The sequence below is a fragment of the Papio anubis genome, chromosome 18, assembly GCF_008728515.1.
Source record: "Papio anubis isolate 15944 chromosome 18, Panubis1.0, whole genome shotgun sequence".
NCBI classification, from domain to species: domain Eukaryota; kingdom Metazoa; phylum Chordata; class Mammalia; order Primates; family Cercopithecidae; genus Papio; species Papio anubis.
The window spans coordinates 38,963,922-38,991,774 of NC_044993.1; the positions used below are offsets into that span (position 1 = coordinate 38,963,922).

The window sequence follows — 27,853 nt, forward strand, 5'->3', positions numbered from 1 at the left end:
TGGCAAATTGAAGAGGAGACACCCCTCCCATAGGGAACAAGCCTCACCAGTGGTTGCTATGCAGGAATGCAGGCTCAGTTTTGCAAAATCTCCTGACATTTCAAAATAAGCCATCAATTTGAATTTAAAATGTCAGTCCCTTTAACAACCTCACGTGTCCCTCATTCTGGGTCCTGCTGCCTCTAATTTCATCTCTGACTTCTCTACCTTTCACTCACCCAGCTAAGGCCACACTGGCTTCTTTACTGTTCTTGGACCAAGACAGGCACATTTCCACCCCAGGACATTTGCACTGAATATTCCCTCTGCCTAGAACATTCTTCTCCCAGATAAACTCATAGGTCAGGAGGCCAGTATGCCTGGAATGCAGTAGGTGAGGAGGAATATAGCAGGAAAGAAGTCGGGGTGGAGCCTGGAACAGCCAGATTATAGGTGAGTGGTGGGGAGGTTATAAATTTGTAGGCCTGTTTTTGGTCATCACAAAGATTGGGGGTGTTAATGGCATTTAGTGGGTAGGGACCCACATGCTAGACCCCTTGTGATGTGTGGACAGCTCCTCACACAAAGAGTTATCCACCATATATCAAGGCAGGTAAAAAACCTAGATAGAATTTGGAGCCTGGAACCTAACTTGATTTCATATTTAACCCAAAGGAATGTGGGGTTATTTTTGGTTTTGTGTTCACGTTTTGCTCAATTTCATTAAACACTGAGCTTTCTGGGGCTGCTGCTTGTGTGTGGATCAAGAGGAGGTTATGCTCTGTTTTTCTGGGGGCTTTATCAGGAGTTGATCACCTTCACGGGGACCCCATCAGTGAAAGCCATGCCCTTCATGGAGTTTGAATCACTGAGTGGGTGCCAAACTGTATTTGTTGTGCCCCATTCTTAGAAAGTCTACTTGCAGAGGGGGTTTTGACACCTTCGTTGTGTTCTTCAGAAGAGTTGGGCTGGAATATTTACATGCTGAGATAACTATTATTTTAATATAAATTAGTTTCCTTTTAATTCTCCTCTAGAATACAGTTAGGGCATTATGTGGCTTACATGGATTTATTTAAATTGTGTCTATTGATAGGTGATATTGCCTATGAATTTCATTTCAGCATAGTGTAATGAGGGGCATGTCAATGTATTTGTTATTTTAAAAGGAAGAAGAAAAGGAGACCAGGCCTGATATGCCTGAGTTCCCAGATGTGGAATTTCGCAGGATACAGTCAGGGACTTGCCCTTTTCCTTGGCTAAGCCAGGAGCCCTGGCAGAAGATTCATCTGACCTGCACCTTTTAGATGCCACTCCAGGGGGCAAGCGTGAAGCAGCAGAAACTCCTTAGGAAACATTCAGCCATCCAAGAGAAACAGGAACAGAGCAGAGGAGGTGGTGAGAGTGCCTCTGAGACTTGCTGAGGGGTTGGATGTGGAACTTCTGAGAAAGAGGACACAGGGATAACTCCACGGTGTGGTTCCGAGTTACCGTGGAAGTCGGAAAGGAAGTGGACAACTTCTGAGATCAGGACATCTGAATCTTGATTTGGGTGCCTACCTGTGCCCAGCAAACAGAAAGAACCCAGTGGTAATGACAGGGGCAAACCCCCATTCCGCCTCCCCCAGCCCATCCCGCCCCACCAATTGCCGTCACCAGCAGGTGGCGCTATGGAGCAAGCCTGAGACCCGGAGTCAGAAAACCTGGATCCGAGTTCTGGCTCCCCCAATGAGCAGAGGGGAGCAAAGTGGGTACTGCAGAGAAATGATCCCCTTGTCACCAACAGCACCGCTGTCCATCTTCCATGCCTCCTTGTGTCCCCACAGGCTAGCCTCAAGAATGGCAGGGACTCTCAGACCAACTCTCAGCTCGATTTTCAATTTATTATCTATAACCAGCTCCTTTCCAAAGATACTTGAGGTGTCTTTCAAAAACACACACAAAGGAGTGAAAAAGGAAGGGAAGACAATTAAGAAGAGGAAACAGATAAATAATTCTAGAAAAAACGGAGCTGCCATGACTGGGCACCATGGCAACAAACAAGACAAAATGAGAAGGCCAGCTGTTGCTGCATAACAAATCTCCCCAACATCTAGAAGCTGAAAACATCATTTGTCACTCCTCACAAATCTCAGGCTGGGCTGCACAGTTCTGCTTGTCTGAGCCAGGGTTGGCTGATCTTGGTTGGGCTCATGTGTGCATCTGGAGACCAATGGCAGGCCGCTGGATGCTGGCTGCTCTGAGATGGCCTTAACTGGGACACCTTGGCTGGATTCTACATGGCCTCTCATGCAGCAGCAGGCCAGTGCAGGCTTGTTCACATGGTGATAGCAGGGGTCCGGGAAAGCAGAAGCTGTCAGGCCCCTTGGAAAGCCTCTTCCTCTAGGCTTAGAACTGGCACACCAGCACTGCTGCTATGTTGCACTGGCTGAAGCAAGCCACAAGGCCAGACCAGATTTTAGGGGCAGGCAATGGACTTCACTTCTTATTGGAAAGAGTGAAGGTTATTGCCATTTTTGCAACCTGCCACCATGATAAATTGTGGAGCTCTAATGATCAAAGAAGAATAAATATGGCAGTTTCTTGGAGCAAAATCATTCCCCTTGACCAACTCAGAGAAACGTTCCCAAGGGCAGACACCACATTGGCCTCATTTTTTTCATAACAGTGATCATCCATTGAGTATTTACTGTATGCCAGACCCTAGGCGTCCTCTACATTCATGTGCTTCCAAGAGCACAGGAGGCACAGCACAGCTCTTCATCATGAGTTTAGCTGGTACACAGATAAACAGTTATGATGTCGTCTTCTTTGTTTTTTCTTATTGTTTTGCATTTGTGATAAGTGATATCAATTTTCCTCTAACGCTAATAATATAAAAATTTCCTTTTGAAATAGATCAGTTCAAGTCTCTCGACATGGATTCATTCAAGGATATATTAATTAAATAAATAACGAGGGCGGGTGTGGTGCCTTATGTCTGTAATCCCAACAGTTTGGGAGGCCAAGATGGGGGGAGGATGGCTTGAGACCAGGAGTTTCAGGCCAGCCTAGGCAACATAACAAGACCTCATCTCTACATAAATAAAGAAGTCAGCCAGGTGTGGTAGTGTGCACCTATAGTACTAGAGGCTAAGGTGAGAGGATCCCTTGAGCCCAAGAGTTTGAGGATGTAGTGAAGTATGGATAACACCACTGCACTCCAGCCTGGGAAACAGAATGAGACCCTCCACCTCTAAAAATAAAATAAACGTAAGGGTACAGGTGGCATGTGGTCATAGCAAAACTCATGAGGGCGCAGACCACACACTGAAATCTGGAAAACACACTGAATTATCTCTGTTCATCCCTGAGAGATACGTATTGTTTTTCGTTTTGCAGATAGGGAAACTGAGGACAGACGGGGCCCCTAGAGGCACAGACTCAGGATCGTGCCAGATGTGCAGCTCTGTCTGAAAAAGCCCTGAGTGAACGTTCCCAGGTGGCTTGTAATAGGAAGCTTGGCACATGGCAGAGGCCCATAGTGGCATCTGTCACCTAATGAGACCCCCGGGGCTTCCAGGGTGCCCCCACCACTGCTACTTCTGGGCTTCTGAGGATAATGAGGATGGTAGGCTGGAGCCCTCACAAGGCACACTTTCAGAATCTGCATCAAATGGAATTTGAATCGGAAAGTCCCCTGGAGACCCAAGGGAGGCATCAGGCTGAAATCTCCAGTAGAGGTAGGTGGCAGGCATGGCGCATGTTAGCTGAAATCACTCTGCACCTGAGAGGCCACACACACACGGCGGCACTGAATAAATTAGGAGAAAATAGACGTGCTTCTTGGAAAGGGTAGTGGGAGGCCTCTGTGCTCCCAGCGCTGTTGTGAGTGCATTCTTTCCTCAGGTTCCAATGACAGCATGTCCCGTGGGGCCCATCCTGAAGCCAATGGGCTGGGTCCAGCGAGGGGCAGAGGAGGTCAGGAGGGAGGTGAGAAAGCTAGCAGAGTCCTTCCTTGCTGCACACCCCAAGCTCTGGGCCTCACAAGCATCCGAGCACTCGTTCAGGGTCCCTGTGAAACAGATCAACATTCTGAACTGAATTGTACCCCCCATACTTCATAGGTTGAAGTCCTAACCCTCAGGACCTCAGAAGGTGGCTGTATTTGGAGATAAGGCCTTTAAAGAAGTAATTCAGGTTAAATGAGGTCATTGGGGTGGGCCATAATCCAATCTGACAAGCGTCCTTAGAAGAAAAGGAGATTAGGACACAGACACTCAGACAGAGGGATGACCATGTGAGGTCACAGTGAGAAGACAGCCATCTGCAAGCCTAGGAAAGAAGGCTCAGAGGAAACCACCCCTGTTGATTCCTCCATCTCAGACTTCCAGCCTCCAGGACTCTGAGAACACGCATTTCTGTCCTAAGCCACCCAGGCTGTGGCATTTTGTTGTGGCAGCCCCTGCAGACCAACACAAGCAGTGAGCGCTCTTGGCGGCTGCTATGGTGTTTACATCACTTAGAAGTTCTTCTTGGTGTCTAGATCTTTCTCTCCTTCTCTTCTTTCTACATGCCCTAGCTGGGGGATCAAAGAAAACCCGTATTTCATGGGGCATTCATGCCAGAGCATGCTCCAAGCAGGAAGTGCCCTGTGAATATTTCCAAAGTGAAGGAGTACCCAGGGAGAGAGCTGGGGGTGCTGGGTGGGGCCAAGAGTAGGGTGGGAAGGTGATTTCTGCCTGAGGAGCAGGACACACAGCAGACCAGAGCCTTCCTCTATTCGTGCATTCACTTATTCATGTGTTCATTCACTTATTCATGTGTTCATTCATTCACTTGATGGATTAGCCCTGATCCCACCTTCAGGGAATTAGGGGAAGGCTGCTGTGTTCACCCTCCCAAGCCCACCCGTGGCTCTGTGGGCAAGGAGTGAAGCCAGAGGGTCAATAGCCTGGCTTTGAAGTGTGAACCTGCCTTTATCGGTTGTGTGGCACTGGTGAACCCTGAAACATCTGAAGCCCTAGTTTCCTCACCTGCCAGATGAGAATAATAATCAAATCTACCTTGTAGAGATTTTTGAGGACTAAATGAGATGACACAAGTAACCTGCTCAGAACAGAATGTGGCACATGGCCAGTACTCAAAAGTCAAGGTCACAGTTTATTGCTATTAATATTATTCCCATTCCCTGTCCTGAGAGATCCCAGCCTGTGCCCGATTTTCATAGGGTCTCATGCTCACTTCATCCCCCAGGGCCCTTGCTCAAGCTGTTTCCAACACCCCACTGCACCCCACTGCACCCCCAGTCCTCCTTGCCTGAGGCCAGCCTACTTCTCACCTCCTCCAGGATCACCACCTCCCATGCAGCCATGCTCCAACCTGCATTTGCAGTGCTGCCACTTAGCACTACTTGGGGTCCTCATCTCTACCCGGCACTGGGATGCTTTCTGGTCAGAACCTAAGCCCTCTGCTTTCTCATACCCTCCTCCAGCCTTACCTAGGTGCACTTCCTGGCTGTTCCATGGAATTTGTCCCAGAAATCAGCTCCAAACTTCATTCTCTAAAGCAGTGGCTCCCAACTGGGGCTGCTTTTGCCCCCTCGTCCCTGACTGAGGGGGCATTTGGCAATGTCTGGAGACGTTTTTGGTTGTTACAGAGTGGGGGTGGCAGGGGTGCTACTGTCATCTAGTGAGTAGAGGCCAAAGAGGCTGCTAACCTCCTACCATGAATAGGGTCTCCCACAGTAAACACCCACTCAGAATGTTCATAGTGCCCCAAGGTAGAGAAGCCCTGCTCTCAGGAGGCACCTGCTCTCCTTCAGAAAGGGTGAGCCCTGGGGTTCCGGGTAATTCGATTCTCAGGACAACGCACATCCTGGCTGGGAGGGCCTCTACGCGCGCGGCAGCCTCCAGCACCTGGAGCTGTCTGCCCCTGACGCGAAGCCCTCCCTCGCCCGCCCCTTGTCACAGCATCCGCGGATCCCTGCGGATTTGTATGAAGCAATTGACCTGTGACTAAGGCCAGCTGAGCTCGCCTTGTTCCCGCAGGGCGGGGACAATACCCCCATTAACTGGGAGGCAAGGTCCCGGCACAGCAGCGCAGAGCATAGATTGGGGAGGGGCGTGGAGGGGGGCGGGGAGAAAAAGGGCAGCTCCAGAGCCGTCCTAGGTGGGGGGCGGGAGTCCTTAGTACTAATGGTTATAATTAGCACAACATGAATATCAGCATCTCCTCCTAGATGCCTAGTACATGAGGGCTCATGCTTATTTACATCCCTGATAAGATGCCTCCACCTGCCAATCTCAGGGGTATAGTCCTTGTTCCCACTTAATATAAGAGGAAACTGACAGAAATCCCAGGCGATTTACCCAAGGTCACCCAGCTGGTAGATGGAGAAGTAGAGGCAGGAACTCGGATTATCTGAATTATGGTTTGTATTAAGCACTCATTCTGTGCCAGGCGCAGTGAAAGTACCAGATGGGGAGTTTGTAAACTGGGCAAAGGAGGGTCCCGGAACCTCAGAACCTGATGAAACCCCAGCCGGTCTACTCTGAGCGTCAGCCCCACCCACAGTGCAGAAGAGGCCCCTTTCTACCACCAGGCTCCGCCCCCAGAGCCATTGATTGGACTGTGCAGAAGGGGTGGGGCCCTCCAAGCCGAGATAAGCCAATCAGAATCTCTCTTCAAGGAACTGGAAATTAGAACAGTGTTTGGGCCAGATAGATGGTGGTGGGCAGGGGAGGAAAGGTCTTGAGGGAGCAGCACCCTTGTCTGATGGGTGCCCAAAGCCAGGGGCAGGTGGAGGTGAGAAAAGGACAAGCTCTGCAAACGTTGCAGAAGCGTTCTGTCTGTGGAGAAGGCATGGGACTTCCACGTGGAGAGCAGCTTACTCCTGCTGAGAACTTTGGGGAGACAGAGGAGAGCAACCATCTCAGACCTGAGCGGCTAAGGAGCTGGGTCCCCCTCTGTCACACTGTGCAGATCTGCTGGACTTTGCAGTAAGCAGCCTTCAGGTCTAAAGGTGAGTGCCCAGGGGATATGGGCGGGGCACTGATGGGGTGAGCTACACCAGATTTTTAGCCAGATCATTGGGAAAATGCTCATGCCATCTTCTGAGACACAACTTCCTGCTCAATTCCCTGCTAGGGCTTCCCAACACGTTTAGAATAAAATACCAGGAGATTATCCTGGTCTAGAAGGCCTTACAGGATCAGGCTCCAACTTTTGCACCAACCTAACACGCAGCTGTTCCTCTCTACATTCAAGCCTCTGCTCAAATGTCGCGTGATTAGTGAGTTCTTCACTGTATATCCTCCTTACGGTAGACCCCTCCTCTCATCTCTCTTCCTGTCCACCTCATCCTGCTATCTTGCTATATATCCTGCTATAATTGATAATATATATTTACTTGCTTATCTGATTTTGTTTGGCCTGTGCCTGGCATATGCTAGTTAATAAATACAGTATTGGTTAGGGAGGGAGCGAAGGTTCAGCTGCTTGGATTTAAATCTTGGCTCTGCCACGTATCAGCTGAATGACCTTGGAAGTCTTCACTCTCTGTGTCTCAGCTTCCTCGTCTGTAGGACAGGAATAAATAAGAAAGCAATGATAATAATATCTATCTCATGGCATTGTTGTGGGAATCAGGTGAAATCATGTATGTACAATGCCTGGCACATATTCGAGTGTTTAACAAATGCTAACTGTGTTTATCCTTGGACCCCAATTACCCCATCTGTGAAATGGGGTTCTTGTAAGAATTAAATGAAATAATGAATGTAAAGTGCTTTGCATGTAGTGCGCCCTCTATAAAAATTTGTGGTTATTTTTCATTAATACACACACACACACACACACACACACACACACACACTCTGTCCATAAAGGCTATCCAATACACACACACACACACACACTCTGTCCATAAAGGCTATCCATTTGTGCCTTCCCCAAGCAGAGTTCCTGTAAGGCAGAATTAGCATGGATCTAAGTAAAACCTTGGAATCAATGGTGAAGGAGGACAGCTCCAGCTTAGCAACTTCCACACTCATTGCTTCTGAGCTGATGCCAACACAGCTTTCCCTTCTTGTGCACTCTGGGAGCTTCCCCTTCCTGTGTACTCTGCAGCTCCTACTCTCCAATAGGCAGCCTGGCGTCCCTACAAAACGGTCCCACACAAGCATCGGAACCCCGGCTGCTCCCCCTCCAGAGCCCAGACCACCAGGCTGAGCAGCAACCGCGCCTCTGTGCAATGTTGCTCCTTATTAGGCATCATTAGGTACACAGTAATTATAATAATTATGTGCACTGCTTAGGCGACCATCCTCAGTAACAACCACTGCTATTCAGAAGTCATAATTGCTGCATCGAGACTTAAAATGAAGGCTAATTAGATGTCAGTTGCTACCCCCTCAACTCACAGCCTCCTACATAATCTCTATATCCAAAATGCCCCATGACCACCAGCTATCCTTGATTAATCTGCAGACCCCAAAACAAACAATTTGGTCCACAGGAGAGCGTGGATATGCCAGCGGGATTAAGAGGGAACATGTGGATGCTCGGAAGGGACTTGCAGGGTGTTGCATCATTTCAAAAGAAAAGAATTTGGGATCAGAGGTGGCTGAAAAACTCAGGCTGAGAGTCAAGAGATGGGGTCTAAGTTCTGGTTCTGTCAGGGTCTTGATGTGGTGTTGAACAGATCACCTTTTTCTCCATCTGCAAAGTTGGAGGAATGGACCAAGGGATGCGCTGCAGGGGCCACTTTGTAAAGTATCAAGTGATACTTTATAAGGCAGCAATAAACAAAACAGATGCAAGCAGAGCCTTTGATTAAGGCAAAACAAGAAGTCTGGAGACTCCCTGTCCTTATCCTATCTGCCAGCACCCTCTGAAATAACTCTGCAAAACCTTGGGTTTCCTGGGAGACAGATTGGAAACTGCTGGTGCCTGTGCTCTCTGAAGCACTGGTTCTCAAAGTTGGCCCCACATTGGAATCACCTGGGCAGATTTTAAAACGGCTGATGACCAGGTTTCACTCCAGAAGTTGTTTTCTTTGGTCTGGGCTGTGACCTGGTCATCAGGGTTTTTTAAATTCTTCCTGATGATTCAAAAACGCAGCCAGGCTTGAGAAGCCCTGCTCTACATGCCCTGACACCTGAACATTGAAAGTATTTATGATTCTGCTCGGCCTAGTACAAGGCTTCCCCTCTCTGGGCCTCAGTTTCCCCATTTTCTAAAATGAAAGCATATACACAGTGGCCTCTAAGGACCTCTGGTTTTAAGTTTCCTTCAAACTGGGATTAATCTAGAGCTTGGCACCCTGAGAGTGCTGAAGTGTGAGGGAAGCCAAGGCAGTTTGGGTCCACTTTTCTCTTCCAAATAATATATTTGTGTTTACTCCTATATGTGCAGGCCTGTCCTCAATGCTGCAGAATAAAAATCACAAGAAGTCAGCTAAACGCTCTTTGCCCTAAGGAACTAACAGGGAATTGTATGTTGGAAATGAAAGGATTAAATAGCAACACACACACGGGCTCATCAAAGCCACCTACAGAAATGCTTTAAGGACTGGAGACAATACACAGAAGCTGTTATCAAGGTTCCTGGCCCACGAAAAATTCCCAGTAAATGACAATTTTTGTTATCGTTGTACACAAATCCAGCATTCTCTTGGGTATGCTGGGTAAAACACTGTCTTATGTATTCTGTAATAGCAGCACAAATGAACTAAGACACCTTCCTAGCCTATAAATGCCCCAGAAAGCTTCTAATGCTGTTCAGCACAAGGGTACAAATGAGCTTCTCTTACCATGAAGCCTCATCTTTCAAATGCTGCCACTACTTGCATGAGCTACAGACAAGCTCTGCAGGGCCAGGAAGAAAAATAGCAGATAATTCCTAGACAGCACCTACTATGTGCTAGACCCTGTTCTAAGCATCACATATGTATTATCTCATTTAGCTTTCAGTATGACCCCATCAGTTGGGTACTACTATTATCCTCATTTTGCAAGTGATTAAACTGAGTCATGGGGAAATTAGGCAAGTTGTCCTGTTCACATAGCTGGAAAGTGGTAGGAAGCACATTGTAGAAGACTTTTCCCTTTCCCAAGTTCTTCCCTTGGGCATTTCACCAGCCTGAATGACTCCAGGTTTTCAAGGCAGGGCATTAGAGTATGGGGGGTATGTGTTAATATGGGACCCTGAAGTTTCTGTTGGGACACACTCCCTGAAGATCCTTGACCAATAGATGTGCTATGGATATACACAGTGAGCCTCTGCAAGCCTAGTTGAGAGCTGCTGCTGAAGGCTGAGAGCTGAATGGTGATATCAGAGGCTACAAAGTGTAGGGGGTTCTGGCCTAGCCAGAATGAAGAAACCCTCGCTGAACACCTCAGTCATTCAGCTGAGCAATCAGAAAGTCTATGCATAAAAGGTAAGGACCACATCCTAGAGTAAGAACCATGTCCTAACACTAAGGACAAAACCTAAATCGATGTACTCTAACAAAAAATAAAATGCAGCTCAATAAAATCAAAAGACTCTACCAGTAAATTAACTGCCTTCCATAATAAAATCAACATCATTTAAAGGATAACAACAAAATTCAGAATATCCAGAACACAATAAAAATTACTACACATGCAAAAAAGTAGGCAAAAGTGACCCAAAATCAACAAAAAAAAGACAACTTTGAGAGGTTCAGAAGTTGGAATTAACATCCAAGGACTTGAAAACAGCTATTATAAATACGTTTAACAATTTAAATGAAAACGTGGACATGATGAATGACAAATAAGGACTCAAATACAAACTGCAAAAGAACCAAATGAAATTCTAGAACTAAGAAACATAATATAATGAAATGAAATATTCACTAAAATTAGTGAATATTTAGAATCATATTAGATATTGTAGAAAAAGTCAATGAACTTGAGGCTACATCAGTGAAAATATCCAATTTGAAGAACAGAAAGAAAACACTTAAAAAATTAACAGAGCCTTATCAACTGGGATAATATTAAGTAGTTTACTGAATAGTTAGACACATGCTATTGGAGTCCCAGAGTGATGAGAAAGAATAGGACAGGAAAAATGGTTGAAGGATTATTTCCCAAATTTCATGAAAAGCATCTGCTGAAAGATCCAAGAACTCAGCAGACCCCAAGAGTAAATACAATGAATATTTTTAGAGGACATATTTTAAGATGGTGAATGAAAAAAAAAGAATATATATGTATATATATATATATTCAGAATTGTATATCTAGCAAAAATATTGCTCAAAATAAGGGTGAAATAGACATTTTCAGATAAACAAAAGCTGAGAGAATTCATTGTCAACAGACTTGCAACACACACACACACAAACACGCACACAAATGCTTTTAAACATAATTTAGGCTTGGGGGTAATTAAATCAGATGGAAATTCAGTTCTTGAGGAAAAAATAAAGAGCACTGGAAATAGTAAATAAGCGGCCAAGCATAAATGATTATCTTTTCCTCTCTTTAGTTTTGTAACAGACAACTGACTATTTAAAACAAAAATAATAGCACTGTTTTGTGGAATTATAACATATGTAGAAATAGTATATATGAAAACAGCAGGAAGAACAAGAAAGATAAATGGAATTGTAGTTTTATAGGGTTTCACTTAAATTTAAAGTGAATCATAGTTAAAATTTCACTTAAATCTTAAGTGAATTTATAGAGTATTAATTCTAATAGGCTATGATGAATACGATAGCTAAAAATAGAGAGCTAAAAAGAGAATAAACAAAATAAAATAAAATAGAATATAAAAGTGTGCTGTATGCCCAAAATGAAGCAGAAAGGGAAGACAGAAGGAAAAAATTAGTGAAATAGAAAACAAATATAAGATAATAGGTTTAAACCCAGTCATAGCAATAATTACTTTAAGTGTAAATGCTTTAAACACTGCAATTAAAAGACAGCTGTTGTCACTCTGAATCAGACAAACAAGACCAACTCTATTCCTACAAAAGAAATATTTTAAATATTAATACAACAATTAAAATGAAAGGGAAAAGATATATGCTATGTAAACAATAAACATAACAAAGCTGATTTATCAGAAAAAGCTATATTATCAGAAAAAAAGACTTTAAGACAGAGTATTTCTAAAAATAAGTGAGCACATTTCACAATTATAAAAGGAGAATTCATTAGAAAGACATGACAATTGTAAATGCCTGTAAGCCTAAAAATAAATTTTAAAATACATGAAACAAAAGCTGACATAACTAGGAAAAAATAGATAAATCCACAATCATAATAACTTATTATAAAACCCCTATCATACTAGTCAGACAAAATATAAGAATATGTGAAAAATAATATCAACCAATTTGATTTACTAGAAATTTATGAAAGTATTACACCCAATAACTGCATAATAAACATGCTTTGTGAGTGCACATGACACAGTTACCAAAATAGACTATATGTTTGACCAGAAAATAAATCCAATCAATTTCAAATGATTGAAATTTTACAGAGTATAATCTGTGACAACAATGAAATTAATCTAGCAATCAATAACAAAATTTAATAATCCCCAAATATTTGGAAATTGTACAACACACTTCTGAATAACGCATGAATCAAAGAAGAAATCACAGGAATGAAAATAAGGGCATTGTTACTGACCTTACTGGGAAATAAAGGAATTTAAAATAGATTAAGTAAACAATTATATGCCAAACATGTAACCCAGATTAAATGGACAAATTCCTAGAAGCATACAAATTACCTAAACTGACTCAAGAAGAAATAGAAATCTCAACAGACCTATAACAAGTAAAGAGATGAAATCAGTTAATCAAAATCTCCCAAGAAAGAAAAGCCTAGAACCAGACATATGCACTGGTAAATTCTAGCAAACATTAAAGGAAGAATCAATACCAGTCCTTCTCAAATTCTTCCAGAAATTTGAAAAGGAGGAAACACTTCTTATTTATTCTATGAGGTCAGCATTTCCCTGACACCTGATCCAGATGAAAATATCACAACAAAAAGGAAGCTCCAGGTAATATACCTTATGAATGTATATGTAAATCCAACAGTATATTTGGATTTGGACCAAGTGATATTTATTCCTGGAATGAAAGAATGGCTCAATATATGAAAATCAATGTAATATATCACATCAACAGAATGCAGGGGGAAAAAAACCCCACACAGTCTTCTCAACTTATACAGAAAAAGTATTTGACATAATCCAACATCCTTTCATAATACAACTAGGAAAAGAAGAGAAGTTTTTCAATCTGTTAAGGGGCATCTATGAAAAACCCACAGCTTATATCATAGTCAAAGGTGAAAAATTAATAGCTGTCCCCCTAAGATCAAGAAGAAGAAAAAGATTCTTGCTTTCATCACTTATATTCAAAATTGAAAATAGTTTTAGCCAGAGCAATTAGGCAAGAAAAAGAAATGAAGTCACCAAAATTGGAAAGGAGTAAAACTAACTCTGTTCACAAATGGCATGATCTTATGTATAGAAAACTTGAAAGAATCTACAAAAATAATCAAGTGAAGCTAATAAATTCAGCAAAGTTGTAGTATACGAGATCAACACACAAAAATAAGTGGTATTTCTATACACTAGCAATGAATAATCTGTAAAGTTAAGAAACAATTACGGCAGGGCACAGTGGCTCATGCCTGTAATCCCAGCACTTTGGGAGGCCAAGGTGGGTGGATCACAAGGTCAGGAGATGGAGACCATCCTGGCTAATACAGTGAAACCTGTCTCTACTAAAAATACAAAAAAATTGGTCAGGCGTGGTGGCACGCACCTGTAATCCCAGCTACTCGGGAGACGGAGGCAGAAGAATCGCTTGAACCCGGGAGGCAGAGATTGCAGTGAGCTGAGATTGCACCACTGCACCCCAGCCTGGGCAACAGAGTGAGACTGTGTCTCAAAAAAAAAAAAAAGAAAAAAAAAGAAACAATTCCATTTTTAATAGTGTGAAAAAGAATACCTAGTAATAAATTTAACCAAGGAGATGCAAGACTTGGACACTTAAAAACTGTAAAACATTGCTGAAAAATAAAAGAAGCCCTAAATAAATGAAAAAACACCTTGTGATTATAGATCAGAAGAGTTAAAATTGTTAAAATGTCAATATTACCCAAAGCAATCTACAGATTCAATGCAATCCCTATCAAAACCCCAATGGCCTTTTATGCAAAAAATGAAAAATCTGACTTAAAATTCATGTGGAATCGCAAGGAACCCCGAATAACCAGAAAATCTTGAAAAAGAATAATACATCTGGAATACTCATGTTTCCTGTTTTCAAAACTCACCACAAAGCCATAGATCAAAATAGAGGGGTACTGCCATAGGATACATGTATAGATCAATAAAATAGAATTGAGAATGGTCTATAGTCAAAACATGAAAATAAAACCACTACATCTATGGTAAATTGTTTTGACAAGGGTGCCAACCAAGATCATTCAATGGGAAAAAGTTTTATAGAGTTTTCAACAAGTATGCTGAATGACTATATATCTGCATGCAAAGGAATTCACTTGGACCCTTGCTTCACACGTTATACAAAAATTACCTCAAAATAGACCAAAGACCTAAATGTAAAGGCTAAAACAATAATACTCTTAGAAGAAAACGTAAGGCTAAGTCTTCATGACTCTGAATTTGGCAATGGCTTTTCAGATATAATACCGAAAACACAAGTAACAAAAGAAAAAAATGGATAAATTGGAATTAATCAAAATGAGAAACTTTTCTGCATCAAATAACACTATCAAGACAGCAATAAAAATCTAAAAAATGAAAGATAATATTTGCAAATACTATATCTGCTAAATCTGGTATCCAATATGTATTATCTTATAACTCAGCAAGCAAAAGACAATTCAATCAAAATGTGGGAAAACGACTTGAATAGTCATTTTCTTAGGAGGATATGGAAAATCCCAAGAAGCATATGAAATAGTGTTCAATGGCATTAATCATAAACAAAATGCAAATCAAAACTACAATGAGTTAACACTAGGTTGGCTATAATAAAACAAATGGAAAATAACAAGTTTTGGTGAGAATATGGAGAATGTGAAGCCCTCATGCACTGCTGGTGGAAATGTAAAATGGTGCAGCCACTTTGGAAAGCAGTTTGGCAGTTCCTCAATAAGTTAAACATAGAATTACCATCTGACCCAGCAATTCCGGTCCTAGGTATATACCCAAGAGAACTGGAAATAGGTGTTCAAACAAAAGCTTGTACACAAATGTTCATAGTAACAATATTCACAATAGACAAAAGGGAAAAATACCCAAGTGTTCATCAGTTGATGAATAAATAAGCAAAAGATGGGATATTCATATAATGGGATATTATTCAGCCGTAAAAGGTAATACAGTTCTGGTACAAGCTACAACATTGATGCATGTTTTAAACATTATGATGCTAAGTGAGAGAGCCAGGCACAAAGGCAATATACTGTATAATTCATTTATATGAAACATCCAGGATAGAAAGACAGATCCATAGGTTCAGAAAACACATTACTGGTTGCTACGGGACAAAAGGCAGAAAAGGATGAGAAGTTGTTATACAGAATTTTCTCTGGGGTTGGTGAAAATATTCTGGAACTAGATCATGGTGATGGTTGCAAAACATTATGCAAATTGTAAGTGCCACTGAATTGTACACTTTAAGATAGTTAAAATGGTGAATTTTATGTTACATTTATTTTACCACAATAAAAAGATAAGATACCACAAAAAATCTAGATGCTGATATTATAATAAAAGAAAATTACACAATATGTACAATCTCCCTCATATCCATAAGTTCAAATAATTAACAAAATATTAACAAATAGAATACAGCAATATATAAAAAGGATAATACATTACGTCAACAAAATGAAATGTATCTCTGCATGCAAGATTGATTTAATATTTGAAAGGCAAGCAATGTAATTTACCACATTAACAAAATAGAGGAAAAACTATATGATCATCTTAATAGATTCATAAAAATCATTTGACAAATTTAATACCCACTCAAAAGCTAGCAGGAAGCTAGAAATAGAAGAAAACTTTCCTCTACGTAATAAAAGGAAACTAAAAACATACAAACAAACCAACCTACCATAAGCATCATACTTATGACAAAATGTTTAATACTTCCTCCCAGAGATCAAGAACAAGGCAAGTATGTCTCTTCTCTGTATTTCTATTCCATATGTATTGGAGATTTTTCTCAGTGCAATGGAGGTAAGAAAAAGAATTTTTTTAGCAACATCTTTCATCTTAAAAGATCTTGTGTGCGTGTGTGTGTGTGTGTGTGTGTGTGTGTGTGTGTGTGTCTGTTAGCCATATCACCATGAATGCGCCCTATCTCATCTGATCTTATGAACGTAAGCAGGGTCAGGCCTGATTAGTGCTTGGAAGGGAGACTTCAAGGGAATACCGGATGCTGTAGGCTTAAAAAAAAAATTATTTTTTAAAGAAGAGGAAAACTAATTGAAAGTCATAAATATCAAAAATAAATAGTTACATTTATTTCTAGATTACATTATTATTATGGACTAAATGTTTGTGTCTCCTCCTCAGGAGGAGGAGGCTATGTTGAAGCTTTAACATAGTATTAGGTGGGACTTTTGTGAGGTAATTAGATCTATGTGAGGTCAGGACGGTGAAGCCCTCATGATGGGATCAGTGCCCTGATAAGTAGTGCCACGACTTCTTAGAAGAAGAAACATCTGAGTGTCCTCTCTCCACCATGTGGAGATACTAAGAGAAGGTAGCCATTTGCAAGCCAGAAAGAGAGCCCTCACCAAGAACCAAATCTGGTGATACAGTTACCAGCCTCCAGAACTGAGAAATAAATGTCTAGTGGTTTTGGTTTTTTGTTTGTTTGTTTTGTTTTGTTTTTTGTTTTGAGACGGGGTTTTGCTCTGTTGTCCAGGCTGGAGTGCAGTGGCACAATCTTGGCTCACTGAAACTTCTGCCTGCCAGGTTCAAGCAATTCTCCCACTCAGCTTCCCAAGTAGCTGGAATTACAGGGGTGCACTACCACGCCAGGCTAATTTTTGCATTTTTAGTAGAGACAGGGTTTCAACATGTTGACCAGGCTGGTCTTGAACTCCTGACATCAGGTGATCCACCCACCTTGGCCTCCCAAAGTGCTGGCATTGCAGGCATGAGCCATGGTGCCCAGCCAATGTTTGTTGTTTGAGCCACCCAGTTTATGGTATTTTGTTTTAACAGCCTGAGCTGCCTTAGATAATGATTGTTTACATAGAAAAATCCTAAGCAATCTACCAAAAATACTATTCAAACTAAGAGGTGGATTGAGTAAGGTTACAGGAAACAAGGTTAATATACAAAAAACAATTATATTTGTATATAATAGTAAATAAAATACTACAATTGTAAAATAAATTGAAAAATTATACCATTGCCATAATATATAAAACATAATATAATTAGGAATAAATGTAACAACATATGAACAAAACTCCACAACAAAAACTAAAAACCTTTGCTGTGGGGAATGAAATCAGGCCTAAATAAACAGATATACCATGTTCATAGATTGAAAGTTCAATGTTGTTAAGATGTCCATTGTCCCAAAATTAATATAAATATTCAAGACAATCTCAATCAAAATCCCAGAAAGTTTATTTTTGTATAAATGCACAAGTTGATTCCTAAATTTACATCAATATTCAAAGGAGCTTGAGTAGCCAAAACAATTTTGAGAGAGAAAAAAAGACAAAATTGAAGCATTCATATGATTTGATTTCAAGATTTCCTATAAAACCATAATAACCAAAATAGTATAGTAATGAAAACTATGACAAATCAATCAATAGAATAGAATAGAGAGCCCAGAAGAAGATTCAAACATATACAACCATTTGATTCTCAAGGAAGTCATCAAGGCAACTTAAAGAAAGAAGTTTTCTCAACAAATAGTGCTGAAACAACTGTATAAATGGATGGTAGAGAAGGAATTTTAACCCCTACCTCACACTACACACAAATTGAGCTAGATCATAGACTTAAATGTAAAAGCTAAAACTATTAAAATGTAGAAAAAAAGCATAGAAGACTATCTTCACTACCTGGGGAGTAGGCAAAAATTCATTAGACAAGATATAAACAACAATAACAATAGAGAAAAAATAATAACTTAGACTCCATCAACTTTTTAAAATGGTCATCAAAAGGCTTTGTTAATGATATTAATAGGCAAGCCATGGTCTGGGAGAAAATATTTGCAAAGCAAATCCTTGATGAAGGGCTAAAAATCATGATATATAAGGAATTTCTACAACTCAATAATAACAGATATAAATAATTCAATAAACAACAAGCACAAATTTGAAAAGGCACTTAATGAAGGAACATATGTAAATGGCATAGAATACACATACAAAAAACTGCTCAATGTTATTGATCTTCAAGGAAATACAAATTATAACCACATGAGATACACCTACACACCCACCATAATAACTAAAATTAAAAACACTGACAACACTAAATATTGGCAGAAATCTGGAGCAGCCAGAAGTCCCACACATTGATAGTAGGGGTATAAATTAGTACAACCACTCTAGGTAGGTGTCTGAAGTAAACATATACTTTACCAATGACCAAGCAATTCTACTCCAAGGTAGTATTTACCCAAGGGAGATGAAAAGATACATGCCCCCAAAATACATGTGCAAGAATGCTCACAGAAGTTTTAGTTATAATAGCCCCAAACTGGAAACCACCCCAATGTCCATTAATAAGTGAATTACAAATGGGATGCTCAGCAAGCAAAACTAATGAACTACTGATACATGCTAAATATGGATAGATTCAATAACATAATGTTGGGCAAACTAAGCCAGTCATAAAAGATTACACATGTATGATTGCATTTACAGTCATGCGCTATATAATGATGTCTCAGTCAATGATACTGGTTTCCTAAGATTATTTCGTATTTTCACTGTACCTTTCCTATATTTATCTATGTTTGGATGCACAAATATCACTGTGTTACAATTGCCTATGGCGTTCAGTACAGTAACATGCACTACATGTTTGTAACCTAGAAACAATAGGCTATACCAGATAGCCTAGGTGTGTATGTAGTAGGCTATACCATCCAGGTTTGTGTAAGTACACTTTGTGATGTTCACACAATAACAAAATCACCTACCAATGTATTGCCCAGAGCAATTCTCCATTGTTAAATGATGGAATTGTACATGAAGTTCAAAAACAGGCAAAATGGATCTATGTTGACAAAAATGCGAACATTCATAGCCTATGGTGGGAGTGGAAGGCCTGAACTGAAAAAGGGCATTAAGGAACCCCCTACAGTGATGGAAATGTTATCAGTCACACACTTGTCAAAGCCCAAATTGTAGACTTCAGACATGTGCACTCCAGTGTTTGACATTTTATCTCAGTATCTTAAAAGTATTTGTACACACACACACACACACACACACACACAAGTATAAGCTACCTATACTTGCTGTTCTCTCTGTGGCTCTACCTGGCCCTACCCAGTTTCCAGACACATAGCATTTCCAAAGCGTTTCCATACATTTCACTGAGACTTCTAGGAAATAGGGAAAGGATTGTGAACTCCATTTCACAAATGAAGAAGATTAGTCACAAATTATAACTAAATCAACATGTTACAGGGCAGATATCTCTTAGTTGATAAGAAGTAGTGTTACTTCCTGTAAAATACTACTTATGTAGTGTCACTATTACTACTACTACTACTAATAATAATAGCTAAATTATTTTGAGTAACTAAAATGTATTAGGTCTTGCATTATTTTATTCCATTCAGTGTCTATGCTAGAGCTCGTTCATACCAGCTTGCAAGAGTCAATAGTTCAATTTTCCAAAAACAAAAAAAAAAGTCAGTGGGTTGTTAAATATATCCACCATTAAAAATTAAATCATTTAAATTTACAATCAAATAAATTATATTAAAAACAAAAGTTAGTAATTCTTAAACTCATCACTTTCTAATTATTATCCTATGATCCGTGCTCCTGGGGTTATTTATATCTGTTGTATCTTTATAGTGAAAATAGTATGTGCTTGTGTGCTCCTGTGCATCTCTTCCCCACTTCAGGGTTAGTGACATCGTGTTGTTTTAAACTGGCCATAGTAGAAGTCTTTACACGGTGGAAATCAGCAAACACCACAAAGCAGGGCTTGATTTATTGATTTATTGATGATCTGGACTTTAAGAAACTGATGAGAGCTGGGAGCAGTGGTCCACAACTATAATCCCACCACTTTGGGAGACTGAAGCAGGAGACCAGCCTGGGCAACATAACAAGACTCCAGCTCTTAAAAAAATTTAAAAAATTAGCCATATAGGGTGACACGTGTATAGTTCTAGCTACTTGGAAGCCGAGACAGGAGGATCGCTTGATCTCAGGAATTCAAGGTGGCAGTGAGCTATGATCACACCACTGCACCCCAGCTTGGGGAACAGAGTAAGGCTGCGTCTCTGGACAAAAAAAAAGAAAAGAAAAGGAAAAAAAAAAGGAAAATTATGTTAATCATCAATTCAACAAGAAGTCTCTTATGCCAATGACAAAAAATGAAATTTTTAATAGATATTTTAGTTGTTTCACTTATATCTTCCTCATTAAAAAAAAAAACAAAATTACCAACAAATATTTATGTCAGAACTATACTCATTTGTCAATTGCAACTGTAGGTTGTCTATGAATAGGAGAGTTTGACAAAAATCAACAAAAGCATTCTTGGAGAATCAATTGGCCATATGGAATTTATCATAAAAAGAACTATATGCTTTATTATTTGTAAATTCGGTATTACATTCATTTATATCGGTAAGTTTTATAATTAACTTACATATATACATGCAACTTTTTTATCAAGCTGGTTGTTATACATTTACCAGCACATTATTGATTTAGCCACAACACAAACATATAACATATATTATTACAAATGTTTTGTGGAAAGGAAATGAAGAATCAGAAAAATTAATTAACTTGCTCAAGCTCAGAGCTGACTGTCTCCAAAGTCCAGACTTTTATTCACCACACAGTAAAAGTAGCTCCCCCAATACAACAACTCTCAGAGCCATGGCATTCCATTGCTAGAAGGGATCTCAGAATTCATCTTAGCCAGTGTCTCTCCCACTCCCATTTTATAGCCAGGAAAACTGAGTCTCTGAGAAGGGAGAGAGTTTCGCCCAAAGTCAATACCTGGTTGCTGGCAGAGCCAGGACACATTCTTATCAGGAGCTTCGCCTCTGCCCTAATAGACACCCAGAGAGGATTTCAATGGCCTCTTCCCCTCCCAGTCCATTAGCCCCAAGCACCCAGCAGGTCTGGCACAGAGGGGCACCCAAGAAATGTTTACCCAACGAAGCCAGAGTGAATCTTACTGCACATACTCAGGTTAGAAAGGAATATCAAAATATTTTCTCTGAATCAAATAAAATGTCTCTTCCAAGCCTCCATCCAGCAGGCCTGGCCAGAAAATCAGTCTGAACTATTCTTGGTTCACCTGAGAGACCAGGAGGATTCCTTGGGGCACAGCAAATGGGAAGGAGGGCACTGTAGTTGCCCCCTTGTCATGGTGGCCCAGTCCCTTCACCAAGATCCATTCTGGGTGTAGCAGTTTCAGTGAGCCATCATTCCCAGGCCATTGGGTTTCCCAGTCACCCTTCCGAGGCCAGGTAAGTGGATGTTCCCGAACACAAAGCCAGATGCTTACACACATGTTCACACACATCTGAACACTGACATAGGCACACAGAGACACACACTGAGAACCTACTCACACCAACACAGACACGCCACACCTCGACACACCACACAGACACCACAACAGTCATCCCAAAACACACATCTTATAAGACACACTGATGTGCCAGGCCTCATGCACAAACGTACTAACGTCTATACCGCACACTCACACACAATGACACTAGCACAGATATTTGCTGAGATTCCCACTGAAACAGATATGCACATTGGCAAAAACACACACACACGCACTCAGGCCCTCATCAGAGACACACACTGTGACCCCCAGCCAGGAGAGTGACACACACACTGCATTCACAAGGACACACACACACTCCCACACAAGCAGACAGACCTGCCCAGACAGAAGCATGCCTGCATCGCGACAGCACAGACACACATCCAAGGTTAGGTTCACATTCTGACATACATAGCCTCACGAACAAATGCAGATGGTTTGCACACCCGGACACCAGCACACGCTGCACACAGGCTGAGAAACAGCATGGGTTCTCGCACACACGTGCACACATGCCCCACGCCTGCACCCACGGAGCCCGCAGGCGGCCCCGGGCCTGTGCTGTTCCCTGGTCCATGCTGCCACACAGTGGAGAGGCGGCATCCTCCCCGGCACCCTCTCCCACCCTCTCCCACCCCTGCTCGGGCAGTCATGTGAATGAAAAGACAAAAATATAGATGGAGTGGGGGAGGTGGGTAGTGAGGAAGGGAAGGGGCAGAAGATGAAATAATAATACTGCTGGGTTTGTTCATTTCGGTGATAATTAGCGGCGCATTCACGCCGCCTCACCGGCCGCTCCCGGCTGGTCCCGCGTGATGGATGCCTGGTGGTGCTGAATGCAAATTAGCATAATTTCATTACCGAGGGACCCGTGAAAAGGTTCAATTATAGAGCAATCTCATTAATACCAGGGCTTGTTAAACTAATAGAAAGAGACAGGCCCCGCAGCTCTGAGAGGTGGACATGTGCTCAGAATGCAATTAATGCTGAAACCCCAATACCTGGGCCACACCTCACAACCTAGGACCTGCCCCAGTGCCCTGCACACTTGGGCTCCCGGAGGAACAAGGGTTCTGGTCTCGGCAGCCTAGATCATGTCAGAAAAGCAGAGCATCCAGCTGGGTCAGCCTTGTCAATAATCCAGTTCACTGTTGTGGATGGGGAAACTGAGGCCCACAGTGGCGAAGTGGCTTATCCAGGATGTGTAGTATAATAGAGGGAGCAGGGCAGTAAGGAGGACATTCTGGTGGGGGGAAAGTGATATTCATCCCTGCTTTAGTGCCTGGTTCCATGACACATCACCCGTCAGGAGCTGCTCAACTGTGACTCAGTTTCTCCATTATGATGGAATCCCCACTCAGCATTCCTTCATCTCCCCCTAAAGTTTCTCAAGGCAAATGCACCCGCCTCAGCCCTTTCAGACCAGCCTGACTCAGCCACTGTCGCCCCAGCTTCTTGAGATGGGGGCTCTGTCAGAGCCGGGTGAGCTGAAGCCATGGCTCATTCGGGGAAACAGCTTCAGCACCATCCTCTCCATCCCCGCTTCCACCCGACCCCCTTCCCACAGCCAACACCCTAGTCTAGAAACTGGAAAATCTGGAAGAAACAGCTCTCATTGAGGGAGGAACTTCCTTTCCTCTCTGAACTCTTGCGAATGGGAGGAAGACTGGCGCCTTCCACCTTTGGCCTAAGAAGATTTCTTAGGGATGTTAAAATCACCCCCTTATTTGACTTCAGCAAAAAATGGGTTGTATCGTAACCACACACCCCAAAGAACCCTTGACAGTGACCTCATGCCCCAGTTCTCTTTCCCATCCTGGAATTGTACACACACTGAGCTGGGTCATATGAATTTGCTGTATTTTTTATCACCTCTGTAATATTTGATTTTTTGTGCAATTTTTAGTAAAACACCACAAGTCCCAAAATACCCCCAAGCTGCAGAATGACTCACACTGTATATTACTGAACACATAAAAATATGCAGTGACTCAGAAGGGCCCAGCAGAAGCAACAAACCCCACAAAAGACCTCATTGTTCGTATTTTAAAGGTAAAGGGGAGGGAGCTAAGTGATTGCAAACTCAGAGGACGGATTCAGACTTTGACTGCTGACACTTGTCAAACTGCCTGTCAGTCTTTGAGGTGTTTTGGTTCTCTCTTTTTCCAATGACATAATGAAGCCAGATAATTTCATAAGAAGAGCAAGCCCACTGGAGACCTTCATTTCTATTTCAAAGTGATGATGCGGAAGGAGTGGGGAGGTAACATTAGAAACCCTTGGGCCATAAGACCCCAAGAAGCAGAATGTCCCCAGGAAAGCCGCAGGATTTCTGACCAGGCTGATACTCCCTCTCCTTGCAGGGGCCTGTGGCAGAGCCCGGGATGGGGGACAGAACACGAGAGGAAAGACTCAGGCGAGTGATGGAACGTGAGCTCAGAGACCCAAGGCCCAGAGTCCTATGACGCTAGGACTGGCTGGTCCCTGCAGGCATGTGATTGGCCACCAGGAGAGAGGGCTTGCAGAGCTGCAGGGAGGGCAAGGGCCTGGAGAGCCTCATCTTACCAAGAAGAGCTTTGAAAGCTTCACGAGATGCTTCTAGCATTGCATGACCCAGAAACCAAGGGGCAGGTCTAGTCCTCCAAGTTAGAAAAGTAACCACTAGAAGCACTGAAAATTAACAATGGGATAATGTGGCGGAGTGGAGGGGGTATGAGTGGGAGAGAAATTCTCATCCATCATCTTGGAAAGTCAATAGATAATGTCCAAAACTGATGAATCAGGAAATAGTGGCAGACATGCATTATTTAGAGATATGGGGCACTGGTGTGGACACAAGGCTGGGAGTTAATGTAGAGGCCTCTGGGGAGTAGACATCGGTGGGGATGGGTGAGAAAGGGGTCTGGCCTTTGTTTAATATTTTATTAAAGAGCTTTTGTTTATGCTCCTGACTGTGCCTCCAAATCGCCCATTCCCATCACCCTGAATGGTTTTACTGACTACCTGAGAACTCAGATAGGAGGGCGTGCCTGTGTGTGTGCCTATGTGTGGATGTATACACATTTGCACCTCTGCCATGCATCCCAAAAATCACCACTGCGGGACAGTGACCCAGCCTCTATTCCATCTGGGCTTCAGGTTTTCTAATCTGCCTAATGAGAAGTTTGAGTGAGGGCCCTTTCCCTCTGACAGCCTGAGGTTCTGTGTTAACAGAGTTTAAAGTCAAAAGCCCAGATTCTAATCCCGCTTCTTCCACTTCCTAGCTGTGTGTCCTTTAACAAGTCACTCGACCTCTCTGTGTCTACTTTCTTCTCTCTAAAATGAGCAGGCTGATGGGAGCTGGGCACATCTGTGAGGTTGCTGCAGCCACATCCTTGGTTTTCAGCCTCCCTGGACTCGCATGACACACCTCTGCCTCCCCATTCCATCACCTCCGTCCTTCCACTCTGTCTTCCCTTCCCTCATCTCCTCTCCTACTCTTGATGACCATTGGCAAGAAGTAGTCTAAAAGCGCAAACCACAGTGAAGGATCAGGAGATGAAAAAGAACAAGATTAGGAAGGGACATGGGCAGATGGATGGTAGAAGAAGGGGCACCAAATGTGGCTCTGGGTTAAAAAAAAAAAAAAAAAAAAAAACAGAGAGAGCGAGCGAGCCAGAGAGAATTAATTGATTGGCTTATGTAACTGGGAGCCAAACACCACCTTCAGGTATGGCTGAAGGTTCAAGCAGTGTCCTCAACAACCCACCTCTCTCTCCACGTCTCAGCTCTCCTCTGCATCAGCTCTCACACCAGCAGGAATCACAGGAAGGATGGTTCTTCAGCTGCTGATTTCAGAAGACCCTCTCCCTCCCCGCATCCCTAGCAATCTCCCCAGAAGGAACTCAAATTGGCCGTCCTGGAATCACATGTTCAGTTCCGGACCAATCCCTGTTTCCAGGCAGGAGAGGTCTCCTGATTGGCCCACAAAAGTCACATGATCTGCCCCGGGGAAGGGAGGCAGGACCCTTGGTTGGCAGCCCCCATGGAGGTGGGAAGGAGATTCCCCAAAAGAGGCGAAGGGAATAAGGGACAAATACCTGAAAGTCACGTCCAATGCCAAGATTTTCAATTTGGAAATGAGGTCTGGAGAAGGAGGGCAAAGCCTGCATAGGCTGAACCGACAGTGGGACAAGCAGCAGAGACCTTTGGCAGCCCCTGGGGATGTGGGTTGGAGTTTGAGGATGAGGCACAGCCAGTCTGGAGGCCATGCAGGAAGAAAACACAGTGCAAAAGGAGCAGAGACCCCAAGTGCACCTCATAGTTCAGAGGTCGGAGTCATGCCCCAGCCAGCTCCCGGGTTCCGGCTCCTGGCTCAGATGTCCCAGAGGAAGGCCAGTGGAGCTCTGTTGACCAGGTCAGTATGGAAAGCCCTAGTTCTCAGGTCCCCAGCACCTGTCGCCCATCTTGATGAGGTAGATGAGGAAGGGTCAGGCTCCCACCAGGCTTGCCCCGATGCTCCAATTAGATACCACCCACCTCCACCCATCCTCTACTGGCCAAAGCGGCAGCTCTTCCTGCCCTTGGCCTGGTGTGGGAGGAGGACCTGATGAACCTGTTCACTGAGCGCTCATTGTCTGCTAGGCACTTCAGTTGCATGATCTCATTCGATCCTTATTCCAACTGTTTAATTCCCATTTTGCAGATAAGGAAATGGAGGCTCAGAGATGTTAAGAGAGGCTAAATAACCTGCCTGAGATCTCACAGGAAGTGCTGAATGCATCAAACTGAAGAGCCTATGCTCTAAACTACTAGGCTTTATAGTATATTTTAAAAAATATGTTTACATTTACCCGCCTAGAAATATTTTTGTAGTTCTTACCAGGGGCCAGGAACTCTCCAAAGCACTTTATATGCATCAAGCCTTTTCATCCTCACATAATTCCATGAGGTCGATACTATTGTAACCCCCATTTTACAGATAAGGAAACTGAGGCACAGAGAAATCAAGTGACTGGCACAAGGTCATACAGCTAGTGAGTGGCAGAGCTCTGGCACCTAGGCATGTGGATGCAGAGCCTGAACCTTTACCAGTGCTCGACCATGCTCCTCAGGGGTGGGGGTGCCTCTGATGCCCCTCTGAGTTCAGAGCTATCCCGGCAAGTACTATGAGCTGTGCTGAATGGCTTTCGGTCTAGCACAGAAGGTTCTACAGGGAATTCAGCACACTGACTGCCCGAAAGCCCTGAAGTCAGCTTTCCTGAAGAGGCCTGGGACCAAGATTCTCTGGGCCTCCATCTCTTCATCTTCAAAGGGGGCTCAGACTTGGGACAGAGACACATTACTGCCCGTGGGAGGAGGGGATGAGAACTGCAGAGGAAAACAGAGACACAGAGGCAGAGAGAGGCATGCAGAGGAGAGACAGCCCTGCAGAACCTGGGGGACACAGGCAGCCCTGCCACCACCGCCAGAGCACGATGAGGCAAGTCTGCCAGCTGGGCAGGAGAGGGAGGCAGCCCGAGGCTTCAGCAGCCCAGCTCACTGTGCATTCCCCCTGACCCCCTGCCCAGCTGGCCTTCAGCACATTGTGTGGAGACTTTAGGGGATGCACAAAACTTTCTTCCCTCCAGGACGGAAGAGAATGGGGAGCGGGCATTGCTTGGAGATAAAGATATGGCCTCATACCAAACATGACCCCAACTTCAGTTGCTGTCCCTGACCCCAAGACTGCCCTTCCAGAACAGAAAAGCCCTTCTTGTCATCAGTGCTGCTCTGACACCTGCTCTGGCTCCCGGGCCCCCAGCAGAACATCTGCACATCCCAGCCAACATTCCCAGCCTCCACTGCTTCTCCTTAATACCCCACCACTTACTCTATACTCAGCCAATGTGCCCACTCCCCCCCGATGCATACTTTGATTCAGTCCAGGCCCTACACACAGAACACCCTTCCCACCACCACTGCCCCAAGTCTGATCTGTCCTTCAAAGCCTGGCTCCAGTGTGGAGCTGCCTAGGCTTGCCCACCACTCTTACCCCAGACTCCTCCCTGCATGCTTCCTCTCCCTCACG

The 27,853-nt window shown here is 43.1% G+C and overlaps 1 long non-coding RNA gene across 1 annotated transcript in view; it reads left to right on the forward strand.

Moving 5' to 3' along the window:
* Positions 1-6,150: 6,150 nt before the first annotated feature.
* The window catches only part of LOC108583472, a 39,385-nt gene continuing 17,682 nt past the window's right edge, over positions 6,151-27,853 (forward strand). Inside the window, exon 1 of the long non-coding RNA XR_001898164.3 lies at positions 6,151-6,982. This is a non-coding gene — a long non-coding RNA (uncharacterized LOC108583472). The remainder of the gene's footprint in view (positions 6,983-27,853) is intronic.